The 25,551-nt window shown below is 42.9% G+C and overlaps 1 long non-coding RNA gene across 1 annotated transcript in view; it reads right to left on the bottom strand.

The window, feature by feature from the left end:
* Positions 1-11,326: 11,326 nt before the first annotated feature.
* LOC141257199 (uncharacterized) overlaps positions 11,327-25,551 on the bottom strand; it is a 70,639-nt gene continuing 56,414 nt past the window's right edge. Inside the window, exons 3-7 of the long non-coding RNA XR_012318034.1 lie at positions 23,987-24,152; positions 23,702-23,796; positions 15,091-15,215; positions 14,579-14,767; positions 11,327-12,889 (exon numbers count right to left, since the gene is read on the bottom strand). This is a non-coding gene — a long non-coding RNA (uncharacterized lncRNA). The remainder of the gene's footprint in view (positions 12,890-14,578; positions 14,768-15,090; positions 15,216-23,701; positions 23,797-23,986; positions 24,153-25,551) is intronic.

Raw genomic sequence — 25,551 nt, 5'->3', positions numbered from 1 at the left:
ACCACTGTCACTTTATGAAGTAATTACTCTGGAACGCTTCAACGGATCCCTCTGATTCTGAGATTGTTTTTTTCGTGACATATTGTACTTCATGATAGTTGTACAATTTCTTCGATATCACTTGCGTTTATTTGTGAAAAAATCGGAAATTTGGCAAAAATTTCGAAAATTTTGCAATTTTCAAACTTTGAATTTTCATGCCCTTAAATCAGAGAGATATGTCACACAAACTAGTTAATAAATAACATTTCCCACATGTCTACTTTACATCAGCACAATTTTGGAACCAAAATTTTTTTTGTTAGGGAGCTATAAGGGTTAAAAGTTGACCAGCGATTTCTCATTTTTTCAACAAAATTTACAAAAACATTTTTTTAGGGACCACATCATATTTGAAGTCACTTTGAGGGGTGTTTATGACAGAAAATACCCAAAGGTGACATCATTCTAAAAACTGCACCCCTCAAGGTGCTCAAAACCACATTCAAGAACTTTATTAACCCTTCAGGTGCTTCACAGGAATTTTGGGAATGTGGAAGAAAAAAATTAACATCTAACTTTTTTCACAAAAATGTTACTTTAGACCCAATTTTTTTTATTTTCACAGGGGTAACAGGAAAAAATGGACCCCAAAATTTTTTGTGCAATTTCTCTTGAGCGCGCTGATACCCCATATGTGAGGGAAAACCACTGTTTGGGCGCACTGCAGGGTTCGGAAGGGAAGGAGCGCCATTAGGCTTTTTGAACATAAAATTAGTTTGAATTAGCAGACGCCATGTTGCGTTTGGAGAGCCCCTGATGTTCCTAAACAGTGGAAACCCCCCACAAGTGACACCATTTTGGAAACTAGACCCCTTAGGGAACTTATCTAGATGTGTGGTGAGCACCTTGAACCCCAAGGTGCTTCACAGAAGTTTATAATATTGAGCTGTAAAAATAAAATTTTCACATTTTTCCCACAAAAACGTTTTTCATCCCTTAATTTTGCATTATCATAAGGGTAATAGGATAAATTGCACCATGAAATTTGTTGTGCAATTTCTCCTGAACACGCCGATACCCCATATGTGGAGGCAAACCACTGTTTGGGCGCACGGCAGGGTTTGAAAGGGAAGGAGCGCCATTTGACTTTTTGAATGTAAAATTTGTTTGAATAATTAGCGGATGCCATGTTGCATTTGGGGAGCCCTGATGTTCCTAAACAGTGGAAACCCCCCACAAGTGACACCATTTTGGAAACTAGACCCCTTAGGGAACTTATCTAGATGTGTGGTGAGCACCTTGAACCCCAAGGTGCTTCACAGAAGTTTATAATAATGAGCTGTAAAAATAACATTTTCACATTTTTCCCACAAAAATTTTTTTTCATTCCCTAATTTTGCATTATCATAAGGGTAACAGGATAAATTGCACCATGAAATTTGTTGTGTATTTTCTCCTGAGTACGCCGATACCCCATATGTGGGGGAAAACCACTGCTTTGGTGTACGGCAGGGTTCGGAAGAGAAAGGAGCGCTATGTTGGCTGGGATAGGTTGCAGACACCATGTCACATTTGAAGAGTCGCTGACATGCCGAAACAGCAGAAACCCCCACAAGTGACCCCATTTTGTAAACTATACCTCTCAAGGAATTAATCTAGGGAAGTGGTGAGTATTTTTTAATTTTTAAATTTATACCATTGGGCAGTGAAAAAAGCATAATTATATTTTTACCATAAAAAAATGTTTTACCCTCAGATTTTACATTTTCACACAGGGCAATGGGTAAAAATGGTGCTGAAATGTGTCACACAATTTCTTCTAAAAGTGTCAAAAGCCCATATGTGGCTGGGGGGGACGGAGCGCTATTTGACAATTGGAGAACAAATTATTGTAGAATAGGCATTTGGATTTGGGAGCACAAAATTTTCTGAATTTCTTTTGGGGGGCAAGGGGCATTTCGCTTTTCCAGAGCCTTTCTGCTACCAGTAACTTGGAAGTCCCTTATATTTTTAACAGATGACGGACCTGAGTGGGGACTAGCTGTTTTTGAGGACTGAGTTGAAGCTTTTATTGGGAACATTTTACGTAACATTTATCAGGCGCTCTAGGCTGAGCACTTACATCGGGGTTTCCATCTAAATTTCCAAGTGATGTAATTCAGATGAAACCCCTGCGGGATCCATTCATTGTAATGAGGCAGCAGAGTTACTCTGGACTCCGTCTGGCCTCTGTTTAGCGGTGTTCTTTTTTTCAGAAGTGCACAAAACTGTGGCCAACCGCACTTTTATGCACGCCTAAAACAAATGACACCGTGGGATAACAAGCCAGACAGCATCCACAGTGGCCTATATCTGCCTCATTACAGGGAATCTTCCGTCATGGGTTCCATCTGAATCACGTATTTCAGAGATTTACACGGAAACTCTGGTGTAAGTGCTCAGCGCAGAGCGCAGGATAAATGTGAGCAGAGCCTTACTGCGATCTTTGGGAGACATAAACAAAGCAGTAGCAGGTGAATAAGTGGTTTTATTTATTTTTTACGCCGTTCCTCGTGTGATATAACTGATTAGACTACTTTATTCTTCGGGTCGGTGCGATTACAGAGATACCAGATTTATATCGGATTTTTATGACTGACAGCTGTCACACACTAAGAGACGCTTTTTTTGCAAAATCTAGTTTTTGCATCGCCATATTTTGAGAGCTATAATTTTTCCATATTTCGGCCGACAGAGTCATGTGACGGCTTGTTTTTTGCAGGACGAGTTGACATTTTTATTGGTACCATTTTTGGGTACTTGACATTTTTTGATTGCTTTCTATTCTGTTTTTTGGGAGGTAAAATTAACAAAAACCAACAATTCAGGAATTGTTTTTTGAGGTTTTTTTTATGCCGTTCTGCGTGTGGTAAAAGTGATCACGCAGCGTTATTCTTCGGGTCAGTACGTTTACAGCGATACTACACTTACTGCATATTTTTTTTATGTTTTGGCGCTTTTACACAATAAATCAATTTTATAGAAAAAATCTTTTTTTTGCATTGCTTTATTCTGAGCGCTATAACTTTTTTATTTTTCGGCTGATGGAGCAGTATGGCGGCTTTTTTTGCGGAACAAGATGACGTTTTCAGCGGTACCATTTTTATTTCCATTTTGCTTTTTGATCGCATTTTTTTCCACTTTTTGTTTGGCGATATGATGAAAAAGCATAGTTTTTTGCTCCATTTTTTATTTATTTTTATTACGGTGTGCACAGGAGTTAGTGTGACAGTTTTATAGATCGGGTTGTTTCGGACGCGGCGATACAAAATATGTGTACTTTTTTTGGTTTTGCATAAATATACGGATTTATTGGTTTAATATTTTATTTATTTATTTTTATTTATTTTGTGATTTTTTTTTTAAGTTTAAAAAAATTTTTTTTACTTTTTTTTTTCATTTTTACTTAGTCCCTGTATGGGACATTAATTTTTTATTTTTCTGATCACTGATCTCATGTAATGTAATAGACATGTATTACATTACATGAGATCTTCGCTGACTGTTTCACAGGCAGAGTCTCCTGCCAGGCTTCAGCTGCAGGCTGAGCCAGGGAGGACACCATATATGGCAGATCTGGAGGCGGTCATGTGACCTCCAGCTGCCATAGCAACGCCAGGTCCTGGAAGGTATCAGGGGTCGTCGGAGAGGTAAGTAAGACGACCCCCTCTCCTCTATCTTCTATATGCCGCGATCACTATAGATCGTGGCATATAGAAGATAGCAAAGGGTTAACATCATTGGGACCTGATCCAATCAGGTCCCGATGATGTCCCCTGTCAGAGCTGTCGCTCTGCACCGGAATCACAGCACTTGCAGGACCCTGGGGGTTTTTAAACGTCGGCGCTGCACAGAGCCCAGCAAGCGCCGACGTTTATCTACAGTGGGCGTTCGGGAACCGGTTAACTTTTACCAAGTTTCCACCTCCGCGCTTTACAGTAGGAATGGTGTTCCTTTCATCATAGGCCTTGTTGACCTCCCTCCAAATGTAACGTTTATGGTTGTGGCCAAAAAGTTCAATTTTGGTCTCATCACTCCAAATTACCTTGTTCCAGAAGTTTTGAGGCTTGTCTCTGCTATTTGGCGTATTATAGGCGAGTTACTTTGTGGCATTTGCACAGTAATGGCTTTCTTCTGGCGACTCGACCATGCAGCCCATTTTTGTTCCAAGTGCCTCCTTATTGTGCATCTTGAAACAGCCACATCACTAGTTTTCAGAGAGTCCTGATTTTCAGCTGATGTTATTTGTGGGTTTTTCTTTGCATCCAGAACAATTTTCCTGGCAGTTGTGGCCGTAACGTTTGTTGGTCTACCTAACTGTAGATTGGTTTTTACAGAGCCCCTGATTTTCCATGTTAATCACAGTTTGAATGCTGCTGACTGGCATTATCAACTCCTTGGGTATCTTTTTGTATCCCTTTCCTGTCTTATACAGTTCAACTACCTTTTCCCATAGATACATTCACAATTCTTTTGCTTTCCCCATGACTCACAATCCAGAAACGTCAGTGGCTGGTTGAAAGACGTCTGGATCCCAGAAACTCACTCAGCTTTTATGCACACACTCTGATTACAAGCAAACATGTCACAGGAATTTGTGTCAAATTCTGTGCACGTTTTCAGGCCAAAATCACCAGAGTATGTGAACTTTTGATCAGGGTCATTTGGATGTTTTTGGTTGTCATTAAGATTTAAAAAGAGAAAACACAGTAGTTTGAAAATAAATGGCTTCACCCAACCAATAACCATGAGTGTAGAAAAAGTTTTTTTGTTATCATTCATTCTCTGAAACAAGGCCAAAGAAGCAAAAATTCTCCCGGGGTATGTAAACTTTTAAACACAACGGTAGCTTTCTATTTATTATAATGGGCACAACACAGCCCTCCATTTAATATGAGTCCAACATAGCCCTCCATTTAATATTATGGGCTCCACATTTTCTCATAATATACTGGGACCCACATAGCCTTCCATTCAACATAAGGGGTCCCACATAGCCCTCCATTTATTATAATGATCCTTACATAGCATTCCATTTAATATACTGTGACCCACAAAACCCTTTAATACAATGGGCCCCACATAGCCCTGCAATTAATATAATGGGTTCCACAAAGAACTCCATTTAATATAATGGAACCTACATAGCATTCTATTTAGTATAATGGGACCCGCATAGCCCTTCATTTAATATAGTGGACCCCACACAACCATCTATTTAAAATAATAGACCCCATACGGTCTTTCCTTTAATATAATGGGTGCCACATAGCCATCCATATAATATCACGAGAGCCACATGGCCTTCCATTTAATATAAGGTGTGACATATAGGCCTCCACATAACATAATGGGCCCATGGCACTAAATTTAATAATGGCCCCATATATCCTTTCATTTAATATAATGGGCCCCACATAGCCCTCCATTTAATGTATTGAGCACCACATAGCCCTCAATTGAATACAGTGGGTCCAACATAGCCTTTCAATTAATGTAATGGGCACTACATAGCTTTACATGTAATATAAAGGGCCCTACAAAACCCACTATTTCATACAATGGGGCCCATGTAGCCCTGCAATTAATATAATGGGTCCCACAAAGAACTCCATTTAATATAATGGGATTTGCATACCATTCTATTTATTATAATGGGACCCGCATTGTCCTCCATTTAATATAATGGACCTCACATAACCCTCCATTTAAAATAATGGACCCCACATAGTCTTCCATTTAATATAATGGGCGCCACATGGCCATTCATATAATATCACGGGACCCACATAGCGTTCCATCTAGTGTAAGGGGAAAGATATAAGCCTCCACATAATATAATGGGCCCCTCATGGCACTAAATTTAATAACGGCCCCATATACTCTTTCATTTTATATAATGGGCCCCACATAGCCCTCCATTTAATGTATTGAGCACCACATAGCAGTCAATTTAACATAGTAGGTGCCACATAGCCCTTCAATTAGTGTAATGAATACCACACAGCTTTACATATAATATAATGGATCCTACCAAGCCCTCAATTTAATATAACGTGCCCCACATAGATTTTCTTATAATATATTGGGACCCACATAGCCCTCCATTCAAAAAAACGGGTCCTAAATAGCTCTCCATTTATTACAATGTGCCCTACATAGCATTCCATGTAACCCTAGAATGTGTATCCTGGGCCTTTTAAGCCCGGTAGCTTACTTTTTTGCTTTTTTCTGCAAAATTACTTTAAAATTTTGAAACTCTAGGTATTCCTCAAGTATGTCGTTGTTGGTAATATCCAGTTGTACATATAATTTTATGTGATAGGCATTTTGGTATAAGAAAGCGTTTTTGGGGAAACCCCATATTTATAGAACCCGGGCCTATACCGTGCCTTGTACTCATCAGTGTTTGTGTCTCAAGTTACTGTGTTATTGTAGTCAGGGTTGCTGGGGAGGGGGGTGTATCATGGCTGTGTGTTGAAAGACCTGTGATGATGTAATGGCCATGTGATCTTGGAAGGAGGGCTGACTCCGCCTTCCCAGCATCATAAGGCCATGACATTGCTTCTGGAAAAAAAAACATGGCAAAATATCTCAAAAGAGGAATTGTTTGCTTATATTGGACTAACAATATCCACTTAAACCAGCTAGATGTATTAACACTAGCAGGATAAGAGAGACTCTAGTTAGAATTTAAAAACATGATTTTATTGAAACACCTATATTAAAAAAACATGCACAATATAAAATACAGGGGACCTCCACAATAGAGAAGTGAAATGTAAGCTGATTCATATCTCCATTTCCAACAAAAAGGAGGATAATTAATGATGCCTCACAAATGTAAAAGTGCTGGGGGTGCAAAAAAATGTCCTATTTAAGACTAAAGATGCCAGCTATAGGGTTAATATTAAATATAAAGTGCTATATAATTAAACCCCTATGACCTGACTATAAGGTAATCAATAAATGGACACACCAACCACTATAGCACTAGGCAAAGGAGATGTATAAAAATCAATACCTGATTAGGCTTATGACCAGAGATAAACCATGTGGGGCAGCTTCACCTCTCCTACGCCATTTCGCAATTAAGCTTCTTCCGGGGTTGTGTCTTTACGATAGGGGCTTAGACATACAGTACAGACCAAAAGTTTGGACACACCTTCTCATTTATGATTTTTCTGTATTTTCATGGCTATGAAAATTGTACATTCACATTGAAGGCATCAAAACTATGAATTAACACATGTGGAATTATAGACTTAACAAAAAAGTGTGAAACAACTGAAAATATGTCTTATATTCTAGGTTCTTCAAAGTAGCCACCTTTTGCTTTGAGGACTGCTTTGCACACTCTTGATGAGCTTCAAGTGGTAGTCATTGGAAATAGTTTTCACTTCACAGGTGTGCCCTGTCAGGTTTAATAAGTGGGATTTCTTGCCTTATAAATGGGGTTGGGACCATCAGTTGTGTTGTGCAAAAGTCTGGTGGATACACAGCTGATAATCCTCCTACTGAATAGACTGTTACAATTTGTATTATGGCAAGAAAAAAGCAGCTAAGTAAAGAAAAACGAGTGGCCATCATTACTTTAAGAAATGAAGGTCAGTCAGTCCGAAAAATTGGGAAAACTTTGAAAGTGTCCCCAAGTGCAGTTGCAAAAACCATCAAGGGCTACAAAGAAACTGGCTCACATGAGGAACGGCCCAGAAGAGGAAGACCAAGAGTCACCTCTGCTTCTGAGGATAAGTTTATCCGAGTCACCAGCGTCAGAAATCTGTGCTTTGGTCTGATGAGTCCAAATTTGAGATCTTTGGTTCCAACCACCATGCCTGGTTCCCACCGTGAAGCATGGAGGAGGTGTGATGGTGTGGGGGTGCTTTGCTGGTGACACTGTTGGGGATTTATTCAAAATTGAAGGCATACTGAACTAGCATGGCTACCACAGCATCTTGCAGCGGCATGCTATTTCATCCGGTTTGCGTTTAGTTGGACCATCATTTATTTTTCAACAGGACAATGACCCCAAACACACCTCCAGGCTGTGTAAGGGCTATTTGAAAAAGGAGAGTGATGGGGTGCTACGCCAGATGACCTGGCCTCCACAGTCACCAGACCTGAACCCAATCGAGATGGTTTGGGGTGAGCTGGACCGCAGAGTGAAAACAAAAGGGCCAACAAGTGCTAAGCATCTCTGGGAACTCCTTCAAGATTGTTGGAAGACCATTTCCGGTGACTACCACTTGAAGCTCATCAAGAGAATGCCAAGAGTGTGCAAAGCAGTCATCAAAGCAAAAGGTGGCTACTTTGAAGAACCTAGAATATGAGACATATTTTCAGTTGTTTCACACTTTTTTGTTAAGTATATAATTCCACGTGTTAATTCATAGTTTTGATGCCTTCAGTGTGAATGTACAATTTTCATAGTCCTGAAAATACAGAAAAATCTTTAAATGAGGTGTGTCCAAACTTTTGGTCTGTACTGTATATCTAGATAAAGTTATTGCAGTGTCTAGTGCACCTTTCTGCATTTATGGACATGGATTAATAATTATATTGGACTAACACTTCTGGCAGGGTGTAAAAAACCTTGTGATGTTCCTATCAGAGAATTATTTATGGACCCACTTTCTGATCCACACTACAAAGTAACAATGTCAGTGGATAGATATGAGGAAATTCGGAGAAGCCTTCGATTTGATGATAAGCGAACTCGTCCTGCGAGGTTGGAAATGGATCAAATAGCACCTATCAGTTACATCTGGAATATTTTTATCAAGGATTGCACCAAGCTCTACAATCTTAGTGCTAATGTAACAGTGGATGAGCAACTTGTAGCCTACAGAGGACGTTGCAAGTTCATTCAATATATGCCTAGTAAACCAGACAAGTATGGAATAAAAATATTCTGGATGTGTGATTCTGCAAATTATTATGGGATGAATGGGCTTATCTACTGTGGCAAAGAACTTGGCACTCCAGTGTAGAAAGACCTAGGTTCAGACATTGTAAAAAAAACTTGCTGTACCAATTTATAATTCTGGTAGAAACACTGCAATGGACAATTACTTTACTAATGTTGAACTGGGCAATTTTTTTGCATGAAAAAGGTCTTACAGCGTACTATGAAGCCAAATTGACAAGATATTCCTTCGGTGATGAAGCACATTCCACAGCAATCACTTTATGATAGTGTCTTTGGTTTCAGCAACAAAGCAACAATTGTGTCTTACAAAGTGAAGAAGGAAAAATCCTTTATATTACTCAGCACCATGCATCATGATTCCAGTATTGTCAGGAAACAGAAACCAGAAATCATCCTGAACTATAATAAAACTAAAGGAGGTGTGGACAAAATGGGTGAAATGGTTGGAAAATATTCATGACAGAGGCAAACAAAATGTTGGTCTGTAGTAATTTTTTCAAATATGCTTGATGTATCAACCCTTAATTCCTACATTATTTATACTGAAACTAATCCCCATTTCCATGCTAGTAGGAAGGACAGTAGATGCCTATTCTTCAAGTTCCTTTGCCATCAAATTGTAATGCCTCACATGATGCAGCGAAGCAACATAAAATGCTTGCCAAAGCAAACTAGAAAAGCTATCAAATGGTGTGGCGTATTCCATTTTCAGGCAATTCCAGAGCCAGGAGAAAGAAAACAAAAGCACGGTTTTATTTCTCCAACAAAGAAAGACAGGAAAACTGAGTGTTACTATATCATTTGTGGAGAAAATATCTGTAAAGAACATTCTTCACAAAAGATAACATGTAACTTGTGCGGAAGATCAATAAAATTCAAAAAGGAAAAGTTGGAAAAGAAAAGTAGCTGCAGCTAGTTTACTTCAACATTTATATACCCATGTTAGTGTGTTTTTCATGTCTTTGTTTGAAATTTGAAAAAAAATCGTTACATGATAAAAAGGATTAATCACATAGAATGCGTAACCCGGGCCTTTTAGGCCCATGTACTTATTTTTTTGGTGTTTTCTGCAAACAATTATAATTACAATGTTGTGCATTTTTCATATCTTACTTTGCAATTTTGAAATAAACGTGTAAAAGTTATTTATTTGAGTTCCTCCATATGATTTGTACAAGAGCCTAAAAGGCCCGGGTTACGTGAAAGTGTATATTTCAGACGTCACGCATTCTAGGGTTAATATATATTTGGAACGACAAAACCCTTAAATTTAATATAATCGGCCCCACATATCCCAACATTCAATATAATGGACCCTACATAGATTTAGCTATAATATAAAAAGCCCTACAAAACCCTCCATTTAATACAATGGGCCCCACAAAGCCCTGCAATTATTATAATGGACCCTGCATAGCCCTCCATTTAATATAATGAGCCTCACATGGCATTTCATATAACACAAATAGCCTTCCCTTTGTCATTGCAGTGCCACCGGAGAACACCCTTTCCCATTGGCGTGCCACTGGAGCACACCCTTTCCCATTGGCGTGCCACCAGAGTACACCTTTCCCATTGGAGTGCCACTGGAGCACACCCTTTCTTGTTGGATTGCCACCGGAGCACACCCTTTCCAGTTGACGTGCCACTGGAGCACACCCTTTCCCGATGACGTGCCTCCGGAGCACATCTTTTCCCATTTTTTCACCTATATATGACTATATGGACCCCTTATGTTGAATGGAAGGCTATGTGGGGCCCATTATATTAAATGAAAGGGTATATGGGGCTGTTATATTAAATTTAGTGCCATGTGGGGCCCTTTATATTAAATGTAGAGCTATGTGGTACCCATTAAATTATGTGGAGGGCTATATGTGACCCCTTATATTAAATGGAGGGCTATGTGGGTCCCGTGATATTATATGGATGGCTATGTGGGGCCCATGATATTAAATAGAGGGCTATGTTGGACTCACTACATTAAATGTGGGGCCCAATACATTAAATTGAGAGCTATGTGGGGCAAATTATATTAAATGAAGGGTTTTGTTGGGCCCATATTATATGTAAAGCTATGTGGTGCCCATTATAATAAATAGAAATAAATAAATAGAAAGCTACAGTTGTGTTTAATAGTTTACATACCCCGGCAGAATTTTTGCTTTCTTGGCCTTGTTTCAGAGAATATGAATGATAACAAAAAAACTTTTTCTCCACTCATGGTTATTGGTTGGGTGAAGCCATTTATTGTCAAACTACTGTGTTTTCGGTTGTCATTAAGATTTAAAAAGAGAAAACACAGTAGTTTGACAATAAATGGCTTCACCCAACCAATAACCATGAGTGGGCAAAAAGTTTTTTTGTTATCATTCATATTCTCGGAAACAAGGCCAAAGAAGGAAAAATTCTGCCGGGGTATGTAAACTTTTGAGCACAACTGTATACAGGTGCAGTAACCATACAAGAATAGCTAACATATTTACCAAACAAATTAAAGTACATTGTGCATGTCAACAATCAAACTGTCCATAAAGTATTAGCCATATATGGTCCCCACTAAAGAGATTGATGAACCAAAAGTAGTGGTACAGGAAGAGTACTTACTAGTGAGTGCCAAATAGTAGTGCCAGCCCCAATGTGCGTTTTGGCGTGTGCCTTCTTCCGGGGGTGTGGCATCATAAGCAGTGTGTGTCCCATAAATAAACATAAGGTACCAATAGCAGCAACCATAAAATAAAGAGTATTTATGAGGAACGAGTCAGCGCTAAGGATAGGACAGACCTGTGCCGACGTCAATGCAAGAACGCCGCCTCCCTAGTGTATCAGAATAGGCGTGCAACCCAACACCACGCCCACTGAGGTCACATGAGCGGAGAGAAAGTAAGAGTAAACGTGCAGTCAAAAGCCACGCACACGGAGGGTCACATGAACGGAAAGACAGACTAAATGAGTGTGAAGCCTAAAGCCACGCCCACTAAAAGTCACATGAGCGGAGGAGCAGTTGCTCAGAGGCACGCCCTCCATAATCGCAAATAGTGATGTAGGGGGAGAACGGGAGGAAGGCACGCGCATAGATGGAAAGTCACAATTAGGTATACGAAAACCTGTCACAAAAGGTCAAAATAGAGAACAGCTCAGAGAGAGGTAAACCCAGACATGTAGCACAACAGGGTACTAATTAGTATTAACTTTTACCAGACATGGAGAATATATAGTATTAACTTTTACCAAACATGGAGAATATATAGATATCTAGGTAGGACAGAAGAGGTTTAAAGCCTGGACATAAAAATATGTATGTCCAGTGACGACCTGTATGGTAAAGAATCAACAAAAAAGGTTTTATGCAATCTTAACTTATACAATTTATACTATCTTAAGATATAGGTCAGGGAGAACCAGATAAGAAAGAAACAAAAAAGGGAAGGAAATCCCAAGTTGGAGATTGGGCACCCCCCGGGGCATCAAGGACATGAATTCAACACAGGTGGCAACATGGTACCAATGATGCCAGTGATATGAGCCATGCCCTGATGTCATGGAGGTAACCCCAATAAGGATAAAGAAGGAAAATGCCCCAGAAAGAGAAAAAGACATTGTAGCAAATACCCGGATCCAAAAGCTATTAAGGGTATGGATAAAGCTGAAAGAGATACAGAAAAATGGACCTGCAGGTCATTTAAAATGAAGTTGGACAAGTCAATAACATTGGTTATATGCATATAATAAGAACATAGTATATATCCACATGAAACAAATTGATGTCCAGATGTAGTACATATAGGCTGTTGAAGCCTAATTGTCCACATCTTGTCTAGTGGTGCCTTCTCATCCTATTCTCTTATTTCTCCTCTTCAAAATGATGCCAGGAGGCATCCACATCCTCTTCAATATGGATAGAAGCAAGGGCCAACATCAAGGTACGGTAAGTATATACTAAAAGATGATAAATGGGACATTATTAGGATTGTAGCAACAAACACAATTAAAAATAATTTTAGTTTAAAACATTATAAAAACATGATGCCAAAAATACGTCTGGAGGGGAAAAAGGGGAGGGAGATTAGAGAAATGGAGTAAAAGTCAAGGCCTCATTAAGGCCATGGGGATGTAACGTTTTCAAAGTCCAGATCCATCTTGATTCTTTTTGGGCCAGGAGTCGGCTGGTATTGGCACCACGCAGGTTCAAATATATGTGGTCTATCCCCTTAACCCGAAGGATCACAAGCGTGATGGAGCTTAAAATGTTTAGGTATTGTCTTTAATAGATCTAAATTGTCTTCTGTAGCAGCTGCCATGATGTCCTGGACAAGTTCTCTCGCTCAAATTTTGAGCATCCTAGTTGTCATGCCTATATATATTAAGGAGCAGGGACACGAAGCATGATATATTACGTTACGTGTTGTACAGGTATTAGGGTATGTTATATCAAACTCCTTTCCAGTCGAAGAGAGAAACTTCTTAGCCTTTTCAATATTAAGGCAAGTTATACAGGAGCCACATGGAGTGTAGCCCCAATTCCTCTTCTTATCGGTTGGTTTTATATCCGTAATCCGTGACTGATTAGTCGGTGTATAATAGCTCCGAACCAAATGGTCCTGTAAATTTAAAGATCTACGTGCAGTGATAGATGGATTTGCAGGGAGTTATTGTTTAAGGGTGAGATCAGCCAATAGGATGAGCCAATGTTTTTTAAAAATGTCATACATCCTCTGCCATTGAGAATGGTATTGAGTCACCATTCTCACAGGATTGGCTTGCACCGATTGTCTCTTAGGACAAATTAATTGTTGACGAGCAGCATTTTTCGCTCGAATGTAGGTGTACTTAATGCTTCTCTTACTGTACCCTCTATCCAGAAACCTCCCTTTCATTTCCTCTGCTCTCATTTCTAAGTCTTCAATGATAGAACAAATCTGTCTGATTCTAAGAAACTGACTAATTGGAACTGATCTAACCACACGTCTTGGATGTGAAGAAGAGGCGTGCAAGACAGCATTGACGGCTGTCTCTTTCCGATAGACATCAGACTGTAAAATGACAGATTCACCCCTTTTAATAGTCACATCCAAGAAATCAATCTTTTGATAATTGAATTTATACGTCAGTCTGATATTAAGTTCATTAGAATTCAGTTCTTGAAAAAAACTGAGTAGTTCTACAGATGTACCTCGCCAGATCAAAAATACATCATCAATGTACCGGGTCCAAAAAATGACCCGGTCCATTGATGATCATCAATGTGATGAGAAGAGCTCCCTCTCCCACAGCCCCAGGAACAAGTTAGCATAAGAGGGCACACAGGCTGCCCCCATTGCTGTTCACTGGAGCTGCAGGAAGAAGGACCCATTGAAGACAAAAAAGTTTTTGGTGAGTACAAACTCCAACAGTGTTAGAATGAAGTCTCTCTCATCAAAGGTAAATTGAGACATGGAATGGAAATGGGCAACGGCTCTCAGTCCATCACCATGGCGGATACTCGTATTTAATGACTACACATCACAAGTAACAAGAAGCATATCCTTGTCAATGTGAGTGGAGTCAATTTTTTGTAGATCAGATGTATCACGTAGATAGGAGGGAATTGTTTCCACCAAAGGTTTAAGAAATAATCCACATACTTACTGATCTCTGTGTGAGTCCTCCAATACCAGCAATTATGGGTCTACCCAGAGGGGTCTTCATATCTTTATGGACCTTCCGTAACAAGTACAGCGTTGAAACAGATGGATCCTTCACCAATAATGTGTCATACAATTCCCTGGTGATAATGCCTCTCTCTATCCCAGCTAAAAGGATTTTGTTGAGTTGATCCTTGAAAGATAATAAGGGATTGAACGTCAGTTTTTTGTAACACTGATGGTCTTTAAGCATTTTATTTGCCTCTGCCTCATACATTTTAGTTGGCCACACCACAACGTTGCCACTCGTGTCAGCTGGTTTGAATATAACGTCTTTTATTGCTTTAAGACGTTTCAAACCGATGTGTTCAGACATTCTAAGGTTATCATTGTGTATATTGATAGGTATGCTATATAAATCCTCAGAAACCAGCTGAACAAAGATGTCAACGTTGGGACATAGTGACAATGGTGGAAAATTTTTTGATTTTGGTCGTATGGATATTGGAACCTTACCTAAAGAAGGTATATTGTGTTCAGCCGCCAATCCCTCCAAAACTCTCAAAGTCTCCTGTTCCTCTGGCATTGGAAAATGCTTCTGTATATCTTCATTATGAAACAATTTTTTGAAAAGTAGAGTTCTGGCAAAAATGTATACGTCAAAGCTGTTAACTGATCAAGTCGCAGGATGGAGGTAGCATATAACAGGATGGGGGCGCACATAGCCCTCAATTTACTAAAATAGGTCCCACATAGCCAAACATTCAATATAATAGGCCCCTCATAGCTTTTCATATAATATAAAGAGATCTTCAAAACCCTCCATTTAATACAGTGGGCCCCATGTAGCCCTGCAAGTAATATAATGGGTCCCACAAAGAACTCCATTTAATATAATATGACCTTTATAGCTTTCTACTTATTATAATGGGCACCACATAGCTTTACATATAACATGGGCCCCACAAAACCCTTCATTTAATATAATGTGCACCACATAGCTCTCAATTTATTATATGGACCCCATATAGCCCTCCATTTAATATAATGGGCCCCATATAGCCCTCCATTTAATATACTGAATCCAACATAGCCCTCCGTTTAATATAAGGGGTCACATATAGCCCTCTACATAATATAATGGGTACCACATAGCTCTCCATTTAATATAAAGGGCCCCGCATGACACTAAATTTAATATAACGGCCCCATATACCCTTTCATCTATAATATAACCGGGGATGCGTGTCTCTGTCTGAAGCCTTTATAGACTGCGCATGCGCGATGCGCAGTCTGGCTCCAGAAAGAAGTAGGCATCCATCCGTTACAGGTAAGAGGAGTGTATGGCGCTGGAGTTCGCGGTATGCGTAGACACTGAGCGCATACCACGATCTCCGGCGCCATACTTACATACTTACCTGACCGGGAGGAGCGATTCCGCGGCGTCTCTCTTTGCCGGAGACCGGGGGCGGAGTGAAGGCATCGGATCGGCACATGCGCATAGTGCTATCCGGCGCCATTTTACGTCTTCAGCAAAATGGCACCGGACAGTGTGGTGCTCCGGCGCCGCACTCCTTCCTCGGCATCCGACAGAACAGGACACCGCAGCGCTGTAGCACAGGGAAGAAAGGTGAGTATAAAGTGTTTATTTTTTTGTATGTGTGTACAGCATGAAAGGCATGAGGGGGCCACACATACCAGGATTGTGGGATGAGGGGACCATGCATACCAGGATTGGGGGGTGAGGGGACCATGCATACCAGGATAGGGATCTGGGGGGACCATGCATACCAAGATGAGGGGACCATGCATACCAGGATTGAGGGGGTGACGGGACCATGCATACCAGGATTGAGGGGTGAGGGGACCATGCATACCAGGATAGGGATCTGGGGGGACCATGCATACCAGGATGAGGGGTACCATGTATACCAGGATTGGGGGGTGAGGGGACCATGCATACCAGGATTGGGGGGGTGAGGGGACCATGCATACTAGGATTGGGGGGTGAGGGGACCATGCATACCAGGATTGGGGGGTGAGGGGACCATGCATACCAGGATTAGGGGATGATGGGGTGCCATGCATACCAGGATTGGGGGGTGACGGGACCATGCATATCAATATTGGGGGGGTGAGGGGACCATGCATATCAGGATTGGGGGGTGAGGGGACCATGCATATCAGGATTGGGGGATGAGGGGACCATGCATACCAGGAAGAGGGGTACCATGCATACCAGGATTGGGGGGTGAGGGGACCATGCATACCAGTATTGGGGGGTGAGGGGACCATGCATACCAGGATTGGGGGGTGAGGGGACCATGCATACCAGGATTGGGGGGAGAGTGGTGCCATGCATATCAGGATTGGGGGGGTGAGGGGTGCCATGCATACCAGAATAGGGATAAGGGGTGCCATGCATACCAGGATGAGGGATGGGGTGCCATGCATACAAGGATGAGGGGTACCATACATACCAGGATAGGGATGAGAGGTACCATGTACACCAGGATGGGGATGTGGAGTACCATGTATACCAGGATTGGGGATGAGGAGAGCCATGCATACCAGGGTTGGGGATGAGGGGTGCAATGCATACCAGGATTGGGGATGAGGGGTGCCATGCATATCAGGATTGGGGATGAGGGGTGCCATGCATACCAGGATTGGGGATGAGGGGTGCCATGCATACCAGGATTGGGGATGAGGGGTGCCATGCATACCAGGATTGGGGATGAGGGAGCCATGCATACCAGGACCAGGATTGGGGATGAGGGGTGCCATGCATACCCGGATTGGGGATGAGGGGTGCCATGCATACCGGAATTGGGGATGAGGGGTGCCATGCATACCGGGATTGGGGATGAGGGGTGCCATGCATACCGGGATTGGGGATGAGGGGTGCCATGCATACTGGGATTGGGGATGAGGGGTGCCATGCATACCGGGATTGGGGATGAGGGGTGCCATGCATACCGGGATTGGGGATGAAGGAGCCATGCATACCGGGATTGGGGATGAGGGGGGCCATTCATACCGGGATTGGGGATGAGGGGGGACATGCATACTGGGATTGGGGATGAGGGGTGCCATGCATACCGGGATTGGGGATGAGGGGTGCCATGCATACCGGGATTGGGGATGAGGAGTGCCATGCATACCAGGATTGGGGATGAGGGGTGCCATGCATACCAGGATGAGGAACACCATACATACCAGGATAGGGATGAGGGATGGGGTACCATACATACCAGGATAGGATGAGGAGTACCACACATACCTGGATAGGGATGAGGAGTATCACACACACCAGGATTGGGATGAGGGGGCCACGCATACCAGGATTGGGGGGTGAGGGGTGCCATGCATACCAGGATTGGGGGTGAAGGGTGCCATGCATACCAGGATTGGGGGTGAGGGGTGCCATGCATACCAGGATTGGAGGTGAGGGGTGCCATGCATACCAGGTTAGGGGTGAGGGGTGCCATGCATCCCAGTATAGGGGTGAGGGGTGCCATGCATACCAGGATAGGGGTGAGGGGTGCCATGCATACCAGGACAGGATGGGGGCAGCACAAATACCAGGAGGGGGGTAGCACATACCAGCATGGGAGACTATATACCAATAAAAATGCTTGCCACACAGGCGTAGAACGGGTTCAATAGCTAGTTTAATATAATGGGCCTCACATAGCCCTCCAATTAATGTAATGGATACCACATAGCCCTCAAATTAATATAATGGATCTGACATACCCCTTCAATTAATGTAATGGGCATCACATAGCTTTACAAATAAAATAATGGGCCAAATATAACCCTCCATTTAATGTTATGAGCCCCACATGGATTTTCTTATAATATATTGGAACCCACATAGCCCTCCATTCAATATAAGGGGTCCCATATAGCCCTCCATTTATTATAATGTGCCCTACCTACATAGCCTTCCATTTAATATAATGTGACCCACAAAACCCTTCATTTAATACAATGGGCCCCATGTAGCCCTGTAATTAATATAATGGGTCCCACAAAAATCTCCATCTATAATATAACTAGAGATGCTTACCTCTGTCTCAAGCTTTTATAGACTGCGCAAGCACGACACATCTGTGCAGTCTGGCTCCAGACAGAAGAACGCATGTAGGTGTTACAGCTAAGAGGAGTGTGTATGGAGCCGGAGATCGCGGTATGCGTAGACACTGAATGCATACCCCGATCTTTGGCGCCATACTTACCTGATCGGGAGGAGCGTTGCTGCGACGCCTCTCTTTTCTCTGTGTGCCCGCTAGTAAGGAGAATGAATATTCAGTGCTCCTCACTCCCATGGCCGTCGGGAGCAGTGAATATTCATTTTCTTTAGCAACAGGCACACGCAGGAGTTGCAGCAGCCATCTTCTGCCTCCTGTGCCAGCTCCTGCGCCGCTTCCCCCACAGTGTTTGTGTGTATGTATGTATGTATATACACTGCTCAAAAAATAAAGGGAACACTTAAACAACAGACTATAACTCCAACTAAATCAAACTTCTGTGAAATCAAACTGTCCACTTAGGAAGCAGCACTGATTGACAATCAATTTCACATGCTGTTGTGCAAATGGAATAGACAATAGATGGAAATTATTGGCAATTATCAAGACACCCTCAATAAAGTAGTGGTTCTGCAGGTGGGGACCACAGACCACATCTCAGTACCAATGCTTTCTGGCTGATGTTTTGGTCACTTTTGAATGTTGGTTGTGCTTTCACACTCGTGGAAGCATGAGACGGACTCTACAACCCACAGAAGTTGCTCAGGTAGTGCAGCTCATCCAGGATGGCACATCAATGCGAGCTGTGGCAAGAAATTTTGAGGTCTGTCAGCGTAGTGTCCAGAGGCTGGAGGTGCTACCAGGAGACAGGCCAGTACACCAGGAGACGTGGAGGGGGAGCCCTACAAAATGACCTCCAGCAGGCCACAAATATGCATGTGTCTGCACAAACAGTTAGAAACCGACTCCATGAGGGGGGTATGAGGGCCCGACGTCCACAGATGGGGGTTGTGCTCACAGCCAAACACCGTGCAGGACGCTTGGCATTTGCCACAGCCCTGTGCTCTTCACAGATGAAAACAGGTTCACACTAAGCACATGTGACAGACGTGACAGTCTGGAGACGCCGTGGAGAGCGATCTGCTGCCTGCAACATCCTTCAGCATGACCGGTTTGGCAGTGGGTAAGTAATGGTGTGGGGTGGCATTTCTTTGGAGGGCCGCACAGCCCTGCATGTGCTCGCCAGAGGTAGCCTGACTGCCATTAGGTACTGAGATGAGATCCTCAGACCCCTTGAGAGACCATATGCTGGTGCGGTTGGCCCTGGGTTCCTCCTAATGCAGGACAATGCCAGACCTCATGTGGCTGGAGTGTGCCAGCAGTTCCTGCAAGATGAAGGCATTGAAGCTATGGACTGGCCCGCCCGTTCCCCAGACCTGAATCCGATTGAGCACATCTAGGACATCATGTCTCGCTCCATCCACCAACGTCACATTGCACCACAGACTGTCCAGGAGTTGGCGGATGCTTTAGTCCAGGTCTGGGAGGAGATCTCACAGGAGACCATCCACAACTTCATCAGGAGCATGCCCAGGCAAAAAAGTGTGAAACAACAGAAAATATATCTTACATTATAGGTTCTTCAAAGTAGCCACCTTTTGCTTTAATGACTGCTTTGCACACTCTTGGCATTCTCTTGATGAGCTTCAAGAGGTAGTCACCGGAAATGGTTTTCACTTCACAGGTGTGCCCTGTAAGGTTTAGTAAGTGGGATTTCTTGCCTTATAAATGGGGTTGGGACCATCAGTTGTGTTGTGCAGAAGTCAGGTGGATACACAGCTCATAGTCCCACTGAATAGACTGTTAGAATTTGTATTATGGCAAGAAAAAAGCAGCTAAGTAAAGAAAAACTAAGAGTGGCCATCATTACTTTAAGAAATGAAGGTCAGTCAGTCTGAAAAATTGGGCAAACTTTGAAAGTGTCCCCAAGTGCAGTTGCAAAAACCATCAAGCGCTACAAAGCAACTGGCTCACATGAGGAGCGCCCCAAGAAAGGAAGACCAAGATTCACCTCTGCTTCTGAGGATAAGTCTATCCGAGTCACCAGCCTCAGAAATCGCAGGTTAACAGCAGCTCAGATTAGAGACCAGGTCAATGCCACACAGAGTTCTAGCAGCAGACACATCTCTACAACAACTGTTAAGAGGAGACTTTGTGCAGCAGGACTTCATGGTAACATAGCTGCTAGGAAACCACTGCTAAGGACAGGCAACAAGCAGAAGAGACTTGTTTGGCCTAAAGAACACAAGGAATGGACATTAGACCAGTGGAAATCTGTTCTTTGGTCTGATGAGTCCAAATTTGAGATCTTTGGTTCCAACCACCATGTCTTTGTGGGATGCAGAAAAGGTGAGCGGATGGACTCTACATGCCTGGTTCCCACCGTGAAGCATGGAGGAGGTGTGATGGTGTGGGGGTGCTTTGCTGGTGACACTGTTGGGGATTTATTCAAGATTGAAGGCATACTGAACCAGCATGGCTACCACAGCATCTTGCAGCGGCATGCTAATCCATCCGGTTTGCGTTTAGTTGGACCATCATTTATTTTTCAACAGGACAATGACCCCAAACACACCTCCAGAATGTGTAAGGGCTATTTGACCAAGAAGGAGAGTGATGGGGTGTTACGCCAGATGACCGAGCCTCCACAGTCACCAGACCTGAACCCAATCGAGACGGTTTGGGGTGAGCTTGACAGCAGAGTGAAGGCAAAAGGGCCAACAAGTGCTAAGCATCTCTGGGAACTCCTTCAAGATTGTTGGAAGACCATTTCCGGTGACTACCACTTGAAGCTCATCAAGAGAATGCCAAGAGTGTGCAAAGCAGTCATCAAAGCAAAAGGTGGCTACTTTGAAGAACCTAGAATATAAGACATGTTTTCAGTTGTTTCACACTTTTTTGTTAACTATATAATTCTACATGTGTTAATTCATAGTTTTGAAGCCTTCAGTGTGAATGTACATTTTTCATAGTCATGAAAATACAGAAAAATCGATAAATGAGAAGGTGTGTCCAAACTTTTGGTCTGTACTGTATATACATTCAGGAGACCTTGCTTATAAAAAGGGTGCGAAGCTTAGAGCTTCATTTAGGCCCCGCAGAGTCCAGAGTAAGAATGCATCTGGCCTCTTTATGGGCCAGAAGTTTTGCGGCATTGCCTCCCCGGGAGCCAAGATGTAACACATCTATTCCATGCACCTTCAATGTCCTTGGGTCCAAATTATGTACGGCCCGGACGTGGCGTAGTAATGTGTTGAGATCCCGGGATCATCCGCCGTCTATCAGGCCGCAGCCACAAGTGGCATGATAGACGACATTGGTGGTACCACACGAGATGTAATTCGTAATACAAGAGAGCCGTCAGATGATGCAAAGGATGCACTTCGGAAGAAATTGGCGCAGGCAAGACAGTGGCCACAGGGAAAGCAAACAACCGTGGGTTCGAAATGAGTTTGATGGAGATGGAACATAGTTGGTGGACACCAAGAGATCTCCCAAGTTTTTGGCCCGCCGAGCCTTCATCAGTGAGGGATTACCAAGGTGGCTTCGCAGGGAGGGCTCCATGCCAAGGATACCCCAATGTTTAGTCAAAATCGTCCGAATAGAGTCCCATTCGTGATTGAAGGTAGAAATATAGCGGGTACCTTCTTGTTCTTTCTCCGCCTCCCCGAACAGGCTGGGTACAATAACTGGTTACAGGGAGTTCCCCGTGCCATCCGATAGCCACGGTCGATGCTCCTGTTACTATATCCACGATTCCTAAAACGATCAGCCAGATCTGCGGCTTGTGTCTCAAATTTAGTCAGTGGAGCAAATCCGCCTCATCCTGTCCGACCGGGACTGCCCTAATCTTCGATGAATTATGTGCGGACTCAGTGTTTCAAAGCATTTACTGCCATAGGTTTGCGGTAGACGTCAGTCTGAATAGCGGAGTGGGCATCCACCTCCAGAGTGACGTCAAGAAAATCAATGCATTTAGCATGATGTGTATAAGTGAGTTTGATCCCAAGTGAGTTAGAAATGAGTCGCACCATAAAATTATCAAGCTCCTTCACCGTCCCCCGCCAAAAAAATAAAATGTCATCGATGTATCTCAGCAAAGACTCAACCTGGTCCACGCCCCGCGTGCCCTCATCACCAAAGAGGTCCCTCTCCCATGCCCCAAGGAAGAGGCTGGCGTACGAGGGCGCGCAGGCCGCCCTCATGGCTGTGCCTCGCTTTTGGAGATACACCATATCTTTAATTAAAAAATAATTATGTGAGAGGACGAGGTGAAGGAGCTCAAGGATAAATTCAAGTGATGGGCCGTCCAGGTCGGAGGTTCCGAGGAAGAGGCGGACCACTTCCAGGCCCAGATCATGGCTGATACAAGTGTACAGGCTCTCAACATTGGCCGTCACCATCAGAGTGCCGTCCTCCACAAGGACGCTATCAACCCGAGTAAGGACGTTCGTTGTGTCCTTTATATATGGTGGATAAACTCAACAAGGGGCCTGAGATGTCTGTCAATGTATTTGCAAATCAATTCGCACAGGCCTCCCAAACCAGGCACAATCGGACGTCCCGGGGGGCTGACAGCGTCCTTGTGTATCTTGGGGAGGAGATAGAAGGTAGCCGTTTTTGGAAACTGCATTGTAAGAGCCTCCACTGTTTTCTTGTTGATAACTCCTTGTTCACAGGCATGAGCCAGGATCCCCTGGAGCACCGCGGAGAACGTTTCTGTTGGGTTAAAAGATAATTTAGTATAGATGTTGAGCCCCGTAATTGGCGAAGTGTCTCCTTTTCATATTTGGAACAGGGCCATACCACTATGTTCCCTCACTTGTCTGCCGGTTTAAAGAACACGTCTTGAAGAGACTGCAACTGTGGAATGGCTACATGTTGGAAGTGTGTCAAATTATCAAATCTCCGGCGTGTGGAGAGACGTCTAAGGTCCTCCGTGACCAATCGCACAAATATCTACACAGCCGGACTGAGGGACAAAGGTGGGAAACATGTGGATTTAGGGTACAAGCATTGTAATGACCCACCTGTTGAAAGAGTTCCCTGCTTCAAAAGGAAGTCCTCTAAATTTTGTAGGGCCTCTTCCTCCACAGCGCTCATAGGGTCTCCATCACCACGCAACCTTGAATGGAGTTTATGGAGAATCAGTTTGCGGGCAAACATGTGGAGGCTCTTGAGAGCAGTGAAAAAAAGAATGGCATTTGTTGGTGAAAATGATAGGCCTCTCCCAAGAACTTCCACCTGTGCAGCAGATAGTATACAGTATGTGTAGATAGGTTAATGATACGGAGCCCCCCCTGGGATACACCAACCTGGAATGGAGTCGTCTGTTTCCTTCTGTTGAGTCTAGTCTGGACCCTTTGTGGGGGGTAGGTGGGTTGTCTGGCATGAGAGCCTGATGGTTCCAGAGGGAAACGGTCATCTGTAGACGTCAATGACGCTGTTGATACCGAACGTGAGCGGGAATAGTTGCTGTTCCTAAAATGAGAGAGTGTGACGTCTCAGATGGAAGCCTCCATCTATAAACACTCGAGGTCTGTTTATCCCGTATATCACGTTGTAATTTTTGGTCTTACTTGAATAAATTTCTTTGACCCACTTTTGGGATTCAGCGTCAATGTCGTCATTTAGTTTCTTCAGATCATCACTAGTTAAGTCTCTCTTGAGCTGGATCTGAAGCTGCTCAATTTCAGTTTCAATCTCTGAAAGGGATGCCTCATTCATCTTCTTTTTACTCACTCTTTTCTCCTTTGTCCTCATACTGCTTGAGTCGGCAGGTTTTCGTGATACACCAGTCCACTGGTAACTGGTGTATTTGCGACTCTTTTTGTATAATATACTGGACCTCCGTTTGACTCAATTTAATATAGTAGGTCCCACATAGCCCTACAATTAATGTATTGGGCACCACATAGCTTTACATATAATATAATGGATCTTACCTACCCCTCCATTTAATGTAATGGGCCCCACATAGATTTTCTAATAATATATTGGCAGCCACATAGCACTCCATTCAATAAAAGGGGTCCCAATTAGCCCTCCATTTATTAAAATGTGCCCTACATAACATTCCATTTAATATAATTGGAACTGCAAAACCCTTCATTTAATATAACCGGCCCCACATAGCCCAACATTCAATATAATGGACCCCACATAGATCTACCTATAATATAAAGAGCCGTACAAAACCCTCTATTTAACACAATCGGCCCCACGTAGCCCTGTAATTATTATATTGGACCTCGCATAGCCCTCCATTTAATATAATGAGCGCCACATGGCACTCCATATAACAGGCCACACTTAGCCTTCCCTTTTCCATTGCAGTGCCCCCTTTCCCGTTGGCGTGCTATCGGAGCACACCTTTTCCCATTGGCATGCCTCCATTCAATATAAAGGATCCCATATAGCCTTCCATTTATTAGAATACACCCTACATAGCCTTCCCTTTAATATAATCACACCCACAAAACCCTTTCTTTAATATAATATAATGGATCCCATACAGCCCTCCATTTAACATACTGCGTCCAACTTAGCCCTCCATTTAATATAAGGGGTCACATATAGCCCTCCACATAAATTAATGGGTACCACATAGCTCTCCATTTAATATAAAGGGCCCCACATGGCACTAAATTTAACATAATGACCCCATATACCCTCTAATTTAATATGATGGGCCCCACATAGCCCTCCATTTAATGTAATGGGTACCACATAGCCCTCAAATTAATATAATGGTTCCGACATAGCCCTTCAGTTAATGGAATGGGCACCACATAGCTTTACATATAAAATAATGGGCCAAATATAACGCTCCATTTAATGTTATGGGCCCCACATGGATTTTCTTATAATATATTGGGAC

Source organism: Phyllobates terribilis, unplaced genomic scaffold (assembly GCF_046119375.1).
Source record: "Phyllobates terribilis strain yellow unplaced genomic scaffold, ASM4611937v1 Scaffold_3__8_contigs__length_932513732, whole genome shotgun sequence".
Classification (NCBI taxonomy): Eukaryota; Metazoa; Chordata; class Amphibia; order Anura; family Dendrobatidae; genus Phyllobates; species Phyllobates terribilis.
The sequence above is the reverse complement of the archived record's forward strand: the minus strand, read 5'-3'. Positions and strand labels throughout refer to the sequence as shown.